At 46.9% G+C, this 19,730-nt stretch overlaps 1 pseudogene; it reads left to right on the top strand.

Moving 5' to 3' along the window:
- Positions 1-19,730, top strand: part of LOC115416019 (multidrug resistance-associated protein 1-like) — an 83,588-nt pseudogene that overhangs the window by 45,509 nt on the left and 18,349 nt on the right.

Genomic DNA, 19,730 nt, shown 5'->3' on the forward strand with positions numbered 1-19,730 from the left:
AGACTAACCTTAACCCAGATATAAGGGTAAGACTAACCCTAACCCAGAGAAAAGGGTAAGACTAACCCTAACCCAGAGATAAGGGTAAGACTAACCCTAACCCAGAGATAAGGGTAAGGCTAACCTTAACCCAGAGATAAGGGTGAGAATAACAATAACGCAGAGATAAGGGTTAGGCTAACCTTAACCCAGAGATAAGGGTAAGGCTAACCCTAACCCAGAGATAAAGGCAAGACAAACCTTAACCCAGAGATAAGGGTGAGACTAACCTTAACCTTAACCCAGAGATAAGGCTAACCCTAACCCTTAGAGATAAGGCTAACCATAACCCAGAAATAAGGGTAAGGATAACCCTAATGCTGAGATAACGGTAAGGCTAACCTTAACCCAGAGAAAAGGGTAAGGATAACCTTAACCCAGAGATAAGGGCAAGACTCACCCTAACCCAGAGATAAGGGTAAGACTAACCTTAACCCAGAGATAAGGGTAAGGCTAACCCTAACTCAGAGATAAGGGTAAGGCTAACTATAACCCAGAGATAAGGGTCAGGCTAACCCTAACCCAGACATAAGGGTAAGGCTAACCCCAACCCAGATATAAGGATAAGGCTAACCTTAACCCAGAGATAAGTGTAAGGATAACCCTAACGCTGAGATAAGGGTAATGGTAAGGCTAACCCTAACCCAGAGATAAGGGTAAGGCTAACCCTAACCCAGAGATAAGGGTAAGGCTAACTCTAACCCAGAAATAAGGGTAAGGATAACCCTAACACTGAGATAAGGGTAAAGCTAACCCTAACCCAGAGATAAGGGAAAGGATAACCTTAACCCAGAGATAAGGGTAAGGATAACTTAACCCAGAGATAAGGGTAAGGCTAACCCTAACCCTTAACCCAGAGAAAAGGGTAAGGCTAACCCTAACCCAGAGATAAGGGTAAGGCTAACCCTAACCCAGAAATAAGAGTAAGGCTAACCCTAACCCAGAGATAAGGGTAAGGATAACCCTAACCCAGAGATAAGGGTAAGGCTAACCTTAACCCAGAGAAAAGGGTGAGGCTAACCCTAACCCAGAGACAGGGGTAAGGCTAACCCTAACCCAGAAATAAGAGTAAGGCTAACCCTAACCCAGAGATAAGGGTAAGGATAACCCTAACCCAGAGATAAGGGTAAGGCTAACCTTAACCCAGAGAAAAGGGTGAGGCTAACCCTAACCCAGAGACAGGGGTAAGGCTAACCCTAACCCTAACCCAGAGATAAGGGTAAGGCTAACCTTAACCCAGAGATAAGGGTAAGGATAATCCTAACCCAGAGATAAGGGTAAGACTAACGCTAACCCTCACCCTCACCCAGAGATAAGGGTAAGACTAACCCTAACCCTCACCCTCACCCAGAGATAAGGGTAAGACTAACCCTAACCCAGAGATAAGGGTAAGACTAACCCTAACCCAGAGATAAGGGTAAGACTAACCCTCACCCAGAGATAAGGGTAAGACTAACCCTAACCCTCACCCAGAGATAAGGGTAAGACTAACCCTAACCCAGACATAAGGGTAAGACTAACCCTAACCCAGAGATAAGGGTAAGACTAACCCTAACCCAGAGATAAGGGTAAGACTAACCTTAACCCAGAGATTAAGGGTAAAACTAACCCTAACCCTCACCCAGAGATAAGGGTAAGACTAACCCTAACCCAGACATAAGGGTAAGACTAACCCTAACCCAGAGATAAGGGTAAGACTAACCCTAACCCAGAGATAAGGGTAAGACTAACCTTAACCCAGAGATTAAGGGTAAGACTAACCCTAACCCAGAGATAAGGGTAAGACTAACCCTCACCCAGAGATAAGGGTAAGACTAACCCTAACCCAGACATAAGGGTAAGACTAACCTAACCCAGAGATAAGGGTAAGACTAACCCTCACCCAGAGATAAGGGTAAGACTAACCCCAACCCTCACCCAGAGATAAGGGTAAGACTAACCTTAACCCAGAGATTAAGGGTAAAACTAACCCTCACCCAGAGATAAGGGTAAGACTAACCCTAACCCAGACATAAGGGTAAGACTAACCCTAACCCAGAGATAAGGGTAAGACTAACCCTCACCCAGAGATAAGGGTAAGACTAACCCTAACCCAGACATAAGGGTAAGACTAACCCTAACCCAGAGATAAGGGTAAGACTAACCCTAACCCAGAGATAAGGGTAAGACTAACCTTAACCCAGAGATTAAGGGTAAGACTAACCCTAACCCAGAGATAAGGGTAAGACTAACCCTCACCCAGAGATAAGGGTAAGACTAACCCTCACCCAGAGATAAGGGTAAGACTAACCCTAACCCTCACCCAGAGATAAGGGTAAGACTAACCCTAACCCAGACATAAGGGTAAGACTAACCCTAACCCAGAGATAAGGGTAAGACTAACCCTCACCCAGAGATAAGGGTAAGACTAACCCTAACCCTCACCCAGAGATAAGGGTAAGACTAACCTTAACCCAGAGATTAAGGGTAAAACTAACCCTCACCCAGAGATAAGGGTAAGACTAACCCTAACCCAGAGATAAGGGTAAGACTAACCTTAACCCAGAGATTAAGGGTAAGACTAACCCTCACCCAGAGATAAGGGTAAGACTAACCCTCACCCAGAGATAAGGGTAAGGATAACCCTAACTGTAACTCTTTCTTTCTGTTCTAGGTTCCAGGAAGTCGGTGTCTCGTCTCAGTCTGATGGAGTTTTCTATTGATCTGTCTCAGGAACAGCTGATCAGGTAAAACATCTGGATCATCCATCATATAATCAACCTTCAAGACTGGACAGTGTTAGTGTATTTGGGTTTATTTAGGCATGAGGGAACTGGTGTTAAATGAACACTGGACAGTGTTAGTGTATTTGGGTTTATTTAGACCTGAGGGAACTGGTGTTAAAATGAAACTCATTCACTTGGATTTATGAGAAAAGTAGAGTGTGACAGTCTGTCCCCAGCAGGGTTAGGGTTAGGGTTAGGGTTAGGGCTGATGGGTTAGGGTTAGGGCTGATGGACAGATCAGATCATTTCCTCTTATTAGTTCAATTTGAATAAATGCAGTTTGTGAAAGAGCTGCAACAAAAAGACTGAGAGAAGAGAGAAACAAAACAGAACCAGTCCAACAGGACACCAGTCAAACAGAACACCAGTCTAGCAGAACCAGTCCAACAGAACCAGTCAAACAGAACCAGTCCAACAGAACCAGTCCAACTGAACACCAGTCAAACAGAACCAGTCCAACCGAACCGGTCAAACAGAACCAGTCCAACAGAACCAGTCAAACAGGACACCAGTCCAAGAGAACCAGTCCAACCGAACCAGTCAAACAAGACACCAGTCCAACAGAACCACTCAAACAGAACCAGTCAAACAGAGCCAGTCAAACAGAACCAGTCCAACAGAACCAGTCCAACAGGACACCAGTCAAACAGAGCCAGTCAAACAGAACCAGTCCAACAGAACACCAGTCCAGCAGAACCAGTCCAACAGAACCAGTCCAACAGAACCAGTCCAACAGAACACCAGTCTAGCAGAACCAGTCAAACAGAACCAGTCCAACAGAACCAGTCCAACTGAACACCAGTCAAACAGAACCAGTCCAACCGAACCGGTCAAACAGAACCAGTCCAACAGAACCAGTCCAACAGAACACCAGTCAAACAGAGCCAGTCAAACAGAACCAGTCCAACAGAACCAGTCCAACAGAACCAGTCCAACAGGACACCAGTCCAACAGAACCAGTCCTCCTTCACAGACTCTTTTATTTTCCACCCTCAGGTAAACCTTTACTCAGTATTCAATCCCAGACTAGTCGCTGTAAACACAGTTTTTATCCTCAGACATAAACATGTTCTTTGAACTGGACCATCATATAATCTGATATTTTAAACAGACAGTCCATAGTGCAGCAGATTAAGTCAATATACCATAACAATCTTTCACTTGGTGATACAAGCACCAAATTTGGTACACATATGCTTTAGAACCTATATTTTCAGAAAAGCCCGCTATCCAGGTTGAAAACAAGATGGCCGCCATTTTTCAAGATGGCCGCCAGGCTGAACATGAAAAACACCATTTCCGCCACAGAATGCTTATAGATATACAATTGTTTGGATAATGAAAGCTTCAAAATGAAATTTTTTGTGAAAAGGAAGTAACTAGCATCAGTCAAGTCCAAAATACCCCCTTAGTTTTTGAATAAGTGGCATATTTACTCCAAAATGTGTGTTCTAGCGCAACACTCTGATTGCAGATATAGCAAAGTACCTTTGTACCATCAACTCCACCATCACTCTTCAGGATAGGCCTACTGTATCAAGCTTCCTTTCTTTCATTTGTTCAATATTAGAGTGATGTCAAAGCACAACCAGGGCACACTGGTGACATCACTGCTGTGAGACTCAGCATGGGGTTCAGTGTCGGCTTGTAGATTACTAACTGTAGTTGTAGTTACTAACTATTATTGTTATTGAGAACAAATTTTATTGTAGTTAGATAGCCGCACCTGAATAGACAGGATGTGCCAGCGCGGGAGAGCCGAGCCAAGGGTAATGGGGCTTTAGTTACCCGGATGGTGTACAGATCGCACGGGACTTAAATGGCACTGGATGAACGATTGGGCAAGGTGTAGGGTCCAGATGCCAGAACCTTGTTGTATCCCATATCATAATGTGCTTTGATATCTTGTTCGGTTGGGTGGTAAAAGGATAGCCCCTCGGCCTTTAACCGTACTACACAAGATGTCTGTAAACAATCCACTCAGTTGTACAAATAAAAGTGACTGGAGGAAATGTTGCCTCTGTCAAACTGATACAAAAGGGGAGTTAAAGTCTCCTCCAACCCCATTATAGTTGTAGTTCTGATGGCTATTCGATGATAGCCACAAACTTGCCACTATTTCAGGAAATTAATCTGCTTCCTATAAGGCTAAACATATCTAGGCTGGATGAAGGGGGTGGTATTGAGGACACCCTAAGGCGAAACGGTGCAAAATACCACCAAAACTGCCGCCAAATGTTCAGCAATTGCAAACTGGAGCGTGCCAGGAAAAGAGCCACTGAAATGCAGAAGGATCCTGGTGAAGGACATTCAAAAGTTCGCAGGACTAGCTTTGAAGTGGAAAAATGTTTCTTGTGTGAGAAGAGGGAACCAGAGTCAGAGTTGCGACAAGCTATGACAATGCAGCTGAATGAGAGACCTAAATGAATGTGCTCGCACTCTCAATGATGGCAGACCTTTTGGCTGTATTAAGTAGTGGGGATGTCGTGGCACTGGAACTCAGGTACCACTGCTCTTGCCTGACGGCCCTCTACAATAGGGAGAGAGCCCATATTGCAGAAGAGTCTGTTGGGTTTCTGTAAATTGACTTAGAGTCTGGTTTTGACCAACTCTATATATAAAATGTCAAGAGATAACTTTTTTGTGATCTGGCTATATAAATAAAATTTGATTGATTGAGTGATTTAATTGGTTTTCCCCTGTAAGTCGCTTTGGAAAAAAGCGTCTGCCAAATGCGTAAACATAAACATAAACATAAACATAAACATAAACATAAGAGAACAAAGCAAAATTGCAGTTGCCTCAAGAAAAGAGAGCCTTTCAGTTAGTGTTCTCTGAGCTTGTTACATACATTGTTGAAAAAAGCAACAACAGCGATGAGCCTGCTGTATTCCGACTGGCAGAACTGGTCAATCTTTTCACAGAAAGACTTCACTAGTTTGGGTCAGACATACCTGACATAAATTCAACAAGACTCAAAGAAAAGCTTCTGGCTGAGATTCCAGGGCTATGGTTAGGGTGCAAGACAGAATGTCGAGGCAGATGCAAATGCTATCGTTTCAGTCTGAAGTGCACACAGTTGTGCACCTGCAAATGTGAAGACTGATGTCAAACTTCTGCATAAGAGAGAGCTGATTCCTGTATTCCTGTGTCAAATAACAAACCTATTTCGATAAACTATTTTTTTCCCCTTTTTTTACGACATTGAACTTTCAAGACATACAAAATAGTGTTATTTTAATCATATTCTACCCTAGTTGCCATGATTTCTTCATTTTGGTTTTTTAGAGATGCTGAATTTCATTTTTTTGCATTCTAAAATGATATTCAGACCTTTAAAGTCAAATATTCAAATCTTGCAAAAATGACAGTTCAACCAGTTCAGAAGTCGGCCATCTTGAAAAATGGTGGCCATTTTGTTTTTCAACCTGGATAGCGGACTTTTGTGAAAGAGTAGCTCCTGGAGCATGTTTGTGCCAAATTTGGTGCTTGTATCACCAAGTGAAAGATTGTTTCAGCTATCTGCTGCACTACAGTGTTTGAAGGAAATAATCCATGTTAGCATTATGAAAACTAGTCACAGTAAAATAAAGAGTGTGCTTATTGCATCATGAGTAATAGTACATGTATATAATTTAATCACATTCTCTATATTAAAATAGACTGTGTATATATATATATATATATATATATATATATATATATATATATATATACATACATACAGGGTGGGGAAGATAAATGTACAATATTTTGAGGCAGGGATTGAAAGACAGTGTATGACCAATTAGTTTATTGAAAGTCATGAGAATTTATTTGCCACAAGAAAATGTCCATAATAGAAAATGTTTTTATTCTATGTGTCCTCCTTCTTTCTCAATAACTGCCTTCACACGCTTCCTGAAACTTGCACAAGTGTTCCTCAAATATTGGGGTGACAACTTCTCCCATTCTTCTTTAATAGTATCTTCCAGACTTTCTGGTAATAGTTTTGCTCATAGTCATTCTCTTCTTTCCATTATAAACAGTCTTTATGGACACTCCAACTATTTTGAAATCTCCTTTGGTGTGACAAGTGCATTCAGCAAATCACACACTCTTTGACGTTTGCTTTCCTGATTACTCATATGGGCAAAAGTTTGTGAAAAGGTATGGATAATAGTGTTAGGTATGATTATGACATCAGTATATGTTTGGGTTCAAAACAACTGACGTAGTGTCTGCTGAGAAAAAACAACTAAATGTTCAGTGTACATTTGGCTTCCCCACCCTGTATATATATATATATATATATATATATATATATATATATATATATATATATATATGTATATATATACACACACACACATTAGTTTATATATTACAATATAACTATCACAGGGCATGTGTACTAGTGTGAGTGTGTGTGTGTGTGTATATATATATATATTTTTATATATATATATATATATATATATATAAAAATATATATATATATAGGTGTGTGTGTGTGTGTGTGTAGAACAGTGTGTTTTGTATAAGTGCTAAATGTCCCCTGAATGTAACTGTAATCCAGTACTTGTAACTGTAATTGTGTTCCAGTACTTTTACTTGTGAATGCAACTTCAATCCAGTACTTGTGAATGTAACTGTAATCCAGAACTTGTAACTGTAACTGTGTTCCAGTACTTGTGACATGAGCAGTGCCAGTGGTCATCAGGTCACCACAGATCAGGACTTTGACCCAGAGGATGCTGGGAAACTGACAGAGGCTGACTCTGCCCACACTGGACGGGTACGTCTGTTTAAGTAGACCTTACCTTAACCCTAACCCTTAAGTAGACCTTAACTCCAGCCCTTAGAGCCTACAGCAGGTCCACTGTTTGGGTTGAAGTAGATCTGTTCCCTCTTTTATTAGTCAAAGTGAATCTGATCTATTCCAGACCAGTCCATTAGGGTCTCAGACCAGTCCATGAGGGTCTCAGACCAGTCCATGAGGTTCTCAGGTCCCAGGTGGTTCATATGGGACCAACATGTCCCAGATGGACTTCAGTTCTAGACCCTGGACAGACTGTAGACCAGCTGAACTGTTTTAAAGTCTAGTCTCTGAGCCACAGGACCCCAGTGCACAGACCTGGACCAGGACTAATGTGGTCAGACTGCAAATGATGAAGTTATTATTAATAATTTAAATTGAAGTCTAGGCCTGAATAGTCCACATATTGATTAAAGCCATCATCAGTACTGTTATTATTATTATTATTGTCGTCGTTTTTATTATTACCTGCACACAGCGGTAGGCGGGGCTAACCCAGGTAGGTGGGACTAACCCAGGTGTCCTGTCGTCCTCAGGTCAAACTGCAGATGTACTCAGAGTACTTCCGGACCCTGGGTCGGACCTTCATCGTCATCATCCTCTTCCTCTGTGGGTTCCAGCAGACCGCCTCCTTGGCCTACAGCTATTGGCTGAGCCTGTGGGCTGACGACGCCCCCGTCAACGGAACGCAGACCGACCACAACCTCAAACTGGGCGTGTTCGCACTGCTGGGCTTCACCCAGGGTTAGACCTGATCCAGATCCACCTGGGTTCTGAAGGGGGTCAGACCTGATCCAGATCCACCTGAGTTCACTTAGGGGTTCTGAAGGGGATCTTTGTGGGTCAGACCTGATCCAGATCCACCTGGGTTCACTGAGGGGTTCTGAAGGGGTTCTATGTGGGTCAGACCTGATCCAGATCCACCTCAGTTCACTTAGGGGTTCTGAAGAGGATCTTTGTGGGTCAGAACTGATCCAGATCCACCTGAGTTCACTTAGGGATTCTGAAGGGAATCTTTGTGGGTCAGACCTGATCCTGATCCACCTCAGTTCACTTAGGGGTTCTGAAGGGGATCTTTGTGGGTCAGACCTGATCCAGATCCACCTGGGTTCACTGAGGGGTTCTGAAGGGGGTCTATGTGGGTCAGACCTGATCCAGATCCACCTCAGTTCACTTAGGGGTTCTGAAGGGCAGGTTTGGTGAACTGGTTGTAGATTCAGTCTCTGTTCTGACAGAAGATTCCAGATTTAATTGGTAGTTGGATCTTTTTTCTATCTGACCTGAGCTCAGTTCTGTCAGAGGTCTGTCCTTCAGCAAAAGAAGGTACACCCCCTGGTCCTGCAGGAAGGAATCCCAGGTGTGCAGAGGGTGTATGCCCCCTGGTCCTAGAGGAGGGAATCCCAGGTGTGCAGAGGGTGTACGCCCCCTGGTCCTGGAGGAGGGAATCCCAGGTATGCAGAGGGTGTACGCCCCCTGGTCCTGGAGGAGGGAATCCCAGGTGTGCAGAGGGTGTATGCCCCCTGGTCCTAGAGGAGGGAATCCCAGGTGTGCAGAGGGTGTACGCCCCCTGGTCCTGGAGGAGGGAATCCCAGGTATGCAGAGGGTGTACGCCCCCTGGTCCTGGAGGAGGGAATCCCAGGTATGCAGAGGGTGTACGCCCCCTGGTCCTGGAGGAGGGAATCCCAGGTGTGCAGAGGGTGTACGCCCCCTGGTCCTGGAGGAGGGAATCCCAGGTGTGCAGAGGGTGTACGCCCGCTGGTCCTAGAGGAGGGAATCCCAGGTGTGCAGAGGGTGTACGCCCCCTGGTCCTGGAGGAGGGAATCCCAGGTGTGCAGAGGGTGTACGCCCCCTGGTCCTGGAGGAGGGAATCCCAGGTATGCAGAGGGTGTACGCCCCCTGGTCCTGGAGGAGGGAATCCCAGGTGTGCAGAGGGTGTACGCCCCCTGGTCCTGGAGGAGGGAATCCCAGGTATGCAGAGGGTGTACGCCCCCTGGTCCTGGAGGAGGGAATCCCAGGTATGCAGAGGGTGTACGCCCCCTGGTCCCAGTTGATGGTGCCGCTCGCCCGCTGCCTGATCTCGATTGCCTCCTTGATCCAACGTTTGAGTTTGTTTGTTTCGGATGTTATAATAATAATAAGCCAAACAGGAGAACCTAAACTCAGCCATCACAGACCACAGCAGAAGACACACCCACATCATGGACTGGGATAAGGGCACAATTAGAACATCTGAAAAAAACAAACTCAAACGTTGGATCAAGGAGGCAATCGAGATCAGGCAGCGGGCGAGCGGCACCATCAACTGGGACCAGGGGGCGTGCACCCTCTGTACACCTGGGATTCCCTCCTCCAGGACCAGGGGGCGTACACCCTCTGCACACCTGGGATTCCCTCCTCCAGGACCAGGGGGCGTACACCCTCTGCACACCTGGGATTCCCTCCTCCACAGACCACCCAAGGTGGAGGAGGCATGGTCGGCTCGACGGACTCTGATGGGACTGTGGAGCCAACCAGCTGATAAATGACAGGTCAGCAGAATGTGGGATGAGGTTTCTGAGGAAGACTGGAGTCACAGTGGAAACTGTCAAACAGGAAACATCTAAAAACTAGACCTGAACAAAAGATAAAAGAAAAGTATAATTACATAAACAGAAGACCAAATGAACGCCATTAGCTTTAACCCTTTACAGGTCTCCTCCTGGTTTTGTGTTTCAGGCCTGTCCATGTTTGGGACCACCCTGGCTGTTTCTCTGGGGGGGATCCTGGCGTCCCGGTACCTCCATGCTGACCTTCTGCAGAATGTGCTCCACTCGCCCATGTCCTTCTTTGAGGTGACTCCCAGTGGAAACCTTTTGAACCGCTTTTCCAAAGAAATCGATGCCATCGACTGCATGATCCCTGACGGGCTGAAGATGATGCTGGGATACCTGTTCAAACTGCTGGAGGTGTGCATCATCGTTCTGTTGGCCACGCCCTTCACAGGCCTGGTGCTCCTCCCACTCACCGGTCTGTACATCCTGATCCAGGTAAGTCTGAGGACACCTGTGGTTCTGGTTTAGGGTCAGGGTCAGGGTTAGTCTGTTTAGGATCAAGGTCAGGGTTAGTCCGTTTGACCCAATAATCTTCCACTGAAAGGACGACTTTTCATTGAAAAAGGTTCTTTGACAATGAAATGAATTGAAATGTCCATATTTGGCCTCAGATTTCTCAAACCCATCCCATCAACAAAATGTCAAGAATTGAACCTGGAGGTTCCGCATCTGTTTGAAACATCGATCAGGTTCAGACTCTCACTCAGATCCCGCCCCCTGTTGATGTCCATGTTTGGAGCGTATCTCTGTCAAAGCGAATGATGCTAAACTCATGCAGAAGAAAGTTCACATCTGCACAGAACCACAATTCAGTCAAACAAAAGAGACTGGTCTGTTGGTAATCTGGCTCAGACTTAACCAGCGGTCTTGTTCCTTAGTGATCAGGTGTTAGTCAGTGTGATGCAGGTAACCCAGATAGCAAATATTCTGTCAGTATTATGTCATACATTTGTCCTTTTTGTCTTTCTTTTGTCATTCTGAAAACCTTTAGTCTTAACTGTGGTCAGGTTAGCCATAACAGATGTGGAGGCACCAGCAGTATATGTCTGAGTTCTGACATACACTATATTGCCTAAAGTATTGTTTCCCCCATCCAAATAATCAGAATCAGCTGTTCCAGTCCCTTCCATGTCCACAGGTGTATTAAATCCAGCCCCTAGGCATGCAGACTGCTTTTACAAACATTTGTGACAGAATGGGTCGCTCAGTGAATTCCAGCGTGGAACTGTGATAGGATGCCACCTGTGCAACAAATCCAGTGGTGAACTTTCCTGGCTCCTAAATATTCCACAGTCAGCTGTCAGCTGGATTATAAGAAAGTGGAAGTGTTTGGGAACGACGGCAACTCAGCCACGCAGTGGTAGGCCACGGAAACTGACGGAGCGGGGTCAGCGGATGCTGAGGTGCAGAGTGTGAAGAGGTGGACGACTTTCTGCAGAGTCAATGGTACAGACCTCCAAACTTCATGTGTCCTTCAGATTAGCTCCAGAACAGTGCGCACACAGAGCTTCATGGAATGGGTTTCCGTGGCCGAGCGGCCGCATCCAAGCCATACATCAGCAAGTGCAATGCAAAGTGGTGGATGCAGTGGTGTAAAGCACGCCGCCACTGGACTGTAGAGCAGGGGAGGAGCCTTCTCTGGACTGACCAATTGCGCTTCTCCATCTGGCGATCTGATGGACGGGTCTGGGTTTGGCGGTCTCCAGGAGAACGATACTTGTGGGAGCGCATTGTGCCGAGTGTAAAGTTTGGTGGAGGGGGAATTATGGTGTGGGGTTGTTTTTCAGGAGCTGGGCTGGGCCCCTTAGTTCCACTGAAAGGAACTGGGAATGCTTCAGCAGAACAAGACATTTGGGACAATTCCATGCTCCCAACTTTGTGGGAACAGTTCGGAGCTGGCCCCTTCCTCTTCCAACATGACTGTGCACCAGTGCACAAAGCAAGGTCCATTTGGACATGGAGGACAGAGTCTGGTGTGGATGAACTGGACTGGCCTGCACACAGTCCTGACCTCAACCCCATAGAACACCTTTGGGATGAATTAGAGCGCAGACTGAGAGCCAGGCCTTCTGTCCAACATCAGTGTGGGACCTCACAAATGCGCTTCTGGAAGAATGGTCCAAAATTCCCATGAACACACTCCTAAACCTTGTGGACAGCCTTCCCAGAAGAGTTGAAGCTGTTAGAGCTGCAAAGGGTGGACCCACGTCAGATTGAACCCATAGACTAGGAATGGGATGGACCTGACATTCATATGTGAGTCAAGGCAGGTGAGTGAATACTTTTGGCAGTATAGTGTATGTGTGGTGAACCAAAGACTGGACAAAGAGTGGATCCAGTATAGGGATGGTATGGTATGTTTATGGAAAGACAGAAGACTGACTAAAGAGTGGAACATCTGATTCCATATACGGATGTGTTTTGGATGTTTTGGCATATTTGTGTAAAGCCAAAATACTGCACAAAAAGCAGGAATTTCTACCCAGAAGAAAACCCACTTCATTTTAAAAACATGATCAACACAAATTTGGGGTGAATTTTGGCCTCCTTTTGGCCTCTCTTTGGGTAAATTTTGGCCTCCTTTTGGCCTGTCTTTGGGTCAGTTTTGGCCTCCTTTTGGCCTGTCTTTGGGTCAGTTTTGGCCTCTCTTTGGGTCGGTTTGGGCTGCTTTTTGGCTGGATTATGGGGATTTGGGGCTTTTCTGGGACAATTATGGCTATATTTTGGAAGTCTGCAATTAGCTTTGAGTGAATTTTGCCTTCCTTCTGGTTTGAGTTTGACTATTTTGGGCCATTTACGGCCCATACATCCATCCAGAACTTTGACAAAATGGCATGCCAGTTTTGGGCCAGATTTAAGCCATAATGATTTTGCTATCTGGGAAAGGTTAGGGTTAGGGTTAGGGTTAGGGTTCAGGTTAGGTAAAGGGTTAGGGTTAGGGTTCGGGTTAGGTAAAGGGAACCGGCTGCCTGTCCCCCTAAGCCTGGTCCTAATCCCTCCTCTGCAACCTCTTTTCCTTCGTATCTGCTTTCATTCATGTCTTCGAAGTAACTCCTGGTTCCATCGGGTCTGAGGAGAGGCCACTCAGCTCCACCAGGTTCTCCTGGGACTAGGTGAGCATACCTGGGACTAGGTTGTCCTACTTGGGACTAGGTAAGCCTACCTGGGACTAGGTGAGCCTACCTGGGACTAGGTGGTCCTACCTGGGAGTGCGTGGTCCTACCTGGGATGGCAGTAGATACCTGCCACGGTTCAAGACAAAGTCCATTTACAGGCCATAGACCCCTGATTCTGATCCACACCGAGGCCAGCTGAAGAACTGTTGAAGGCGGAAGGGCCTGATTGACTAAATGAACTGTCCTTGTACACAATTTTCTAATTTGATTTTCAGAGTTTCTACGTTGCGACGTCGTGTCAGCTGCGACGCCTGGAGGCTGTAAGTCGCAGTCCGATCTACACCCACTTTAACGAAACCGTCCAGGGCGCTGGCATCATTCGAGCCTTTGGCGAACAGCAGCGCTTCATCCTGGAGGCCGACCGACACATCGACAACAACCAACAAGCATACTTCCCTCGCTTTGTTGCAACCAGGTTTATTTCCATAAACACCTGTCTGTCTGTGTTGTTTCAAATTTCTATCATTACTCAAACATTTCCATTCAAATGTTAAATGATATTTGAGTGTAATTTATTCCCTCCTTCCACAACTGTTGGTTCTGTACTGATGATGTGGTGTTAAACATGTTTAGTACATTTTAAAGGCTATTACTGTGACTCTGTCTCTCAAATGCTAATCTATATTGTAATCTATTACTGTTGTCATCCAGATGGCTGGCGGTGAATCTGGAGTTTTTGGGGAACCTGCTGGTTCTGGCTGCATCCTTATTTTCAGTCTATGGTCGTGGTAAACTGAGCCCAGGCATCGTGGGATTGGCTGTGACACACTCTCTTCAGGTAAAAATACTTTGTACCTGTTCTTAAATATTTTTAAACCTTGAAAAACAGATTGTTCTGACAGTTTGGTCCTCCAAACAGTCCCTGTTCCTTTAAATGAGGACAGTCTTGGCCTGGGGGACAGGTTCTCCTGGGTTTGAACTAATAGAACATGATTCAGGTTGGACCACAGTCATCAGGTGAAGATGAAAGGGCAGAGGACAGTTCCCTGTGGTGCCCCGTTGGTGCTGACCCCCTGTCAGACCCAGTTCTGCAGGCCCACATACTGTGGTCCTCCAGTCAGACCTCCACCTGCATGGGTGTCATCTGGTCACTCAGGGGGGTCGGCCTGATGGGACTGAAACTAAAACCAGGACCCTCACAGGGTTCAGCAGCGGGTCCCACTCAATATAGACATGATGAAGCAAGAAGACGATGGGGTCCTCAACTCTGAGATGGGGCTGGTAGGAGGACTGAAGGGGGTCCACATGTGGTCTGACCATGGGTCAGATCCAGGATGAGTCTGTCTAGGGTCTTCATGATGGTAGAAGTCAGTGCCATAGGAAGTAGTCCTCAGGAACAGGAACTAGGCATGAGGTCTTCCACAGCGTCAGGACCCCCCTAACCCTAACTCTAACCCTAACCCTGCAGACTCAGGCTCATCCTGAACACATGATGAAATACTCCACAAAGCTGGGGGGGCACAGGCTTTAAGGGCATGGGGGGCTCAGCCCATCTGGGCCTGTGGAGGGTTTGGGTTAACCCGAACCCTGAGACCAGCCTGGTCATCAGTAAAGGTTAGGGTTAGGGTTAGGCTTACATTAGCCCATTAGTCCTTTTCATGTTTTTTTGGACTGTTCTTGCTCTTCCATTCATTGTTTGTTCAATCATCCTAACCCTAAACTAGGACATGGACATGTAGCCCTATCCCTCTCCCTGTCCCACGGTCTGGGTTTCGTACACCGCCGCAGCTACGTGGCTCTGCGTTGTGTGTGTTTCTTAAGGGATGCTAGCGGGGGTGCAGTCCGTAAGGAGCGAGGCAGAGAGGGGTTCAAAATCGTGGCGGGACCGTTTATTATGCCCAATGACCATCTGCAGGGTGATACAGCGCACATTTGTCAGTTTCTTTTACATAAAAGAAATACAGGTACGACACAGTAACAGCTAAACCTGGGACAATTTTAGGTTCCAAACAGTCAGAGCAAAAAAACACGTCTTACCTGCAGGGTGATACAGCGCACATTAAAGAAAACATGGCGCACTATGCTACTGGTATCAACCCTACGGGGCAACAGAAAGTCCAAAAAAGCGCTGCCGAAATGGGAAGTCAAGATCAAACCGTGGTGTTATAGTGCCATCTATTGGCTTACCATATACACTACCTTACACCCACCCCCTCTTTAATTGATGGCGTCCTAGTCATCAAAACAAATGAAATAAAGCAAGAACCAACTACTAAACATAAACAAAGAGAACAGTCAAAATAAATGTGTGGAGAATGAATGACTGTGTGACATGCAGTGATGTGTGATATGGAAATGTGTACAGGTACCCCCTATTAAAGTAGGTGCACTTGCTGTGTTAAGCTACATGTGTCCTGCTGCTCTTCTTGCTTTGGCCTTCTGCCACAACTTCCATCCTCTTTCTATCTTCTGCTGATCCTCCTCTGTTACCACAGCTCGTGACTCACAAGACAGTTTCTTGGGAGGACGTCGATTTCTCGGTGGGTTCCTCCTTGGAACAATAGGCCTGGGTGGCAAGTTGGTGCCCCCAGCTGTTACATGTTCCTCCCTACCTTCACTCACTTGTTCTGTCTCCACACCCCCTTCCTCCATTTCTGTGTGTTCAAACAGTTCATCTGTTGTCTCAGGTAAACGCTTCTCCACAGTTTCCTCCATGTTGTCCTCCTCTGTTTCTGGCTCAACCTCTCCTCTTGTCATCTCACTAGTCCGCTCTACTGGAAGAAACATACATTGTGTAAGGAGATTGCGGTGGACCACCCTCTCTGTGTCGCCATTTTCTGATCGCACCACATACACAGGTATGCTGTGCTGCTTCTTCACTACAATGTATGGCTGGGGCTCCCACTTGTCTCCCAGTTTCTGCCGCCCCTCCACATGACACACTTTAACAAGGACCCTGTCACCTGGGTTGAAGACTTGACTCTTTGCTCTCTGATCATAATATTTTTTCTGTTGTTCCTTGGCCTGGTGAGAAGCCTGATTAGCCTGGGCATAGGCCTGTGACAGACAGTCATGCAGAGTCTGGACATACTCACTGTATTCACATGGCTCCCTAGTGTTCTGGAGCCCGAAGATCAGATCGACAGGGAGCCTTGGATGTCTGCCAAACATCAGGTAGTATGGTGTGTATCCAGTAGAGTCATGGCGTGTACAATTGTAAGCGTGTGTCATTGCATCCACATACTCATGCCACATGGGCTTCAGGTGGGGCTCTAATGTCCCAAGCATGTTCATGAGGGTGCGGTTAAACCTTTCAGTGGTTCCATTGCCCTGGGGGTGATAGGGGGTTGTGTGGGTCTTAGTGATGCCAGTACACTTACATAGCTCCTTTACAATAGCACTTTCAAAATTTCGACCCTGATCTGCATGCAGTTTCGCGGGGAAACCAAACCGACAGAAGAAATTTCTCCACAGCACTCTGGCCACAGTGCTGGCCTTTTGGTCCTTAGTGGGGTATGCCTGCGCGTAGCGTGAGAAGTGGTCAGTGACAATGAGGACATTTTCTATGCCACCCTTTGACTTATCCAGAGTCAGGAAGTCCACACATACAAGTTCCAGAGGAGCACTGCTGTGAATGCTGACCAGAGGGGCCCTGACACCTGTAGTTGGGGTCTTTCTGAGGCAGCATCTCTCACACTGTTCACACCAGGCCTTTATCTCTTGGAACATCCGTGGCCAGTGAAATCTCTCTCTTATCATCTGCACAGTCCTCTCAAAACCCAAGTGCCCTGAGTCATCATGAAGAGCGGTCTTAACTGATTCGCGCAGCTTCTCTGGCAGTACTAGCTGCTCCACTACTCCCCTTTGGCAGTCTCGGATGCGGCGGTACATGATACCATCTCGTACTACTAACCTCCTCCACTCCTTTAAGAGAAGGCACACCTGCCCACCACCACTGATCCTCTCGCTGCGGCTTGGTTTTTGGTTCAGACTCTTAAAGTGTAACACAGGGCCAACAACAGGGTCTTCCTTCTGCCCTGCACGAATCTCCTGTTTTGTCAGGGCAGGCAGTGACTCCATCCCCACATCTCTGTAAGGTTCATTAGGTCTGAGGGATTCAGATTGGGGTTTCTCTGAGGCAGATGTGCTCTGGCTGGTGGGGCTTACTGGGTCTTTGGTGGGCTGTCCCACGCCATACCTGGACTCACTGGACCTCACCTGCTGGGGGCATGTTTGTAGGATATCGGTGACCTCCTGGTTGGACATACGGGAGAGGGCATCAGCGTTGGCGTTGCTCTGGCCCCTCCTATACTGGACGTCGAAATCAAAAGCAGCCAGCCGAGACACCCACTGCTGGCCCGTAGCATCTAGCTTTGCTGAGAACATGACATACTTGAGAGGGTTATTGTCCGTCAGGACTGAGAATCTACGCCCATAGAGGTGATCATAGAATTTGTCTGTCACAGCCCATTTTAAAGCGAGGAACTCAAGTTTGTGTGCGGGATACCTCGTCTCGGCTGGACTCAAACCTCTACTAGCGAAAGCTATGACCCTCTCTGCACCACCCTGGACCTGAACTAAGACAGCGCCGAGCCCCCCTCCTGAAGCGTCAGTCTGAAGGACAAAAGGCAGGCTATAATCAGGATAGCCCAGCACTGGCGCCGTTGTCAGCCTTTCTTTCAGGGTCTGGAAAGCTGTCTCACAATCATCAGTCCACAAAAATGGTGGGTCAGGTGTCAGGCTTTTCTTCCCACCCCTCTTTTTCTTTCTGGGGTCACCAGCAGTGAGGCGGTATAAGGGAGCAGCTAGAGCGGAGTATCCACTCACATACCGCCTGTAATATCCAGCGAACCCCAGGAATTGTAGCACTTCCTTGCGGTTCGTGGGCCTCACCCAGTCCTTAACCCTGCTGATCTTCTCTGGGTCCGTCCGGACTCCCTCAGCAGACACCAAGTGACCCAGATACTGCACCTCCCTTCTCATTAGCTGGCATTTGGAGGGTTTCAACTTCAAGCCGTGCTCCTGAAGTCGATCGAACACCAGCTGCAGTCTCTCCAGATGCTCATCAAAGGTTTTAGAGAATATGATGAGGTCATCAAGATAAATTAAGAGGTGAGTGAAGTTCAGATCTCCAAAGCAGCAGGTCATTAGTCTTTGAAAGGTGGAGGGGGCATTCTGCAGTCCAAAAGGCATTCGGTTGGCCTCAAACAGCCCCATTGGGGTGCTGAATGCTGTCTTGTGTTTGTCGTGCTCCGCCACCTCCACCTGCCAATAACCTGATGTGAGGTCAAGTGTAGAGAAGAACTTTGCTTGCCCCAGAGCTTCCAGGGCCTCCTCTATTCTGGGCAGGGGAAAAGCATCTCTTGTGCTGCAGGAATTTAGCTTTCGGTAGTCGATACACAACCTTAAAGAGCCATCTTTCTTGGTCACAACCACTACAGGTGAAGCATATGGACTCTTACTGGGCCTAATGACTCCTGCAGCCTCCATCTCGACCAACAACTTTCTCACATCTTGCCACTGTGAAGGGGGAATCTTCCGATAAGGGAGCCGAAAGGGCTTAGTATCAACCAGAGGGATTTCATGCTGCACAGTCTGTGTGTGGCCATAATCCATGGGATGCTGAGAGAACACACCTACATTTCTCTCCACAAGATCTTTAAGGAGGGAACGCTGGTGTTCATTCGTCACTGCTGCTTCATTCAGGTCCACTCCACAACTTGCCACAACCTGGTCTAGACTCAGGCATGTATCTTCGCCCCCACCATTGTGACCGTTTCCCTGCTTTTTGTCTGAAAAGTCCACAACACTGTCCACAAGGGAGACGTAAGCCAGATGTGTGTGAGGCTTGATGGTAATTGCATGCTGGGACAGGTTCAACACTCTGACAGGGGCACATCCTCTTTTTACATCAGTAAGGACTTTGGCGACCAGGAGGTCTTGGGGGAGTTGCAGGGAGGAGTGGCTTTCAATCATAGCAGTGTAAGTCTTTCTTTGTGGACCAGCTTTTATCTTGCACATGAGATCTATCTCTTTTCCTCCAGGAATGTGTACTTTACGGCCAGCGTACACAGCAGGGCCCACTATGTCATCCACATCATAATGTTCTGTGCTCCCAATCTCCAATAGAGAAGTGTACCACTCGGGATGGCTCTCCTTGACCTGGTGGAGAAACTGCTGGCCATAGGTTGCTCGGAGGTGGCTTCTGGATGCACGGAGGACATTAGTGCCTACTAGCAGAGGGACAGAGGATCGATACTCAGAGTCAGTAACAACAAAAGCTGGCACATTCATGAACTCCTTTCCCAATACATTCAGGTTAATGCGCAGGACACCGTGATAGGTTACACTCTGACCGGCTGCACCTTCAATGGGAATTTTAGAGGGCTGGAGCTTTTGTTTCTGAAGGATGGGGTGGTTA

The sequence above is a fragment of the Sphaeramia orbicularis genome, unplaced genomic scaffold (assembly GCF_902148855.1).
Source record: "Sphaeramia orbicularis unplaced genomic scaffold, fSphaOr1.1, whole genome shotgun sequence".
NCBI lineage: Eukaryota > Metazoa > Chordata > Actinopteri > Kurtiformes > Apogonidae > Sphaeramia > Sphaeramia orbicularis.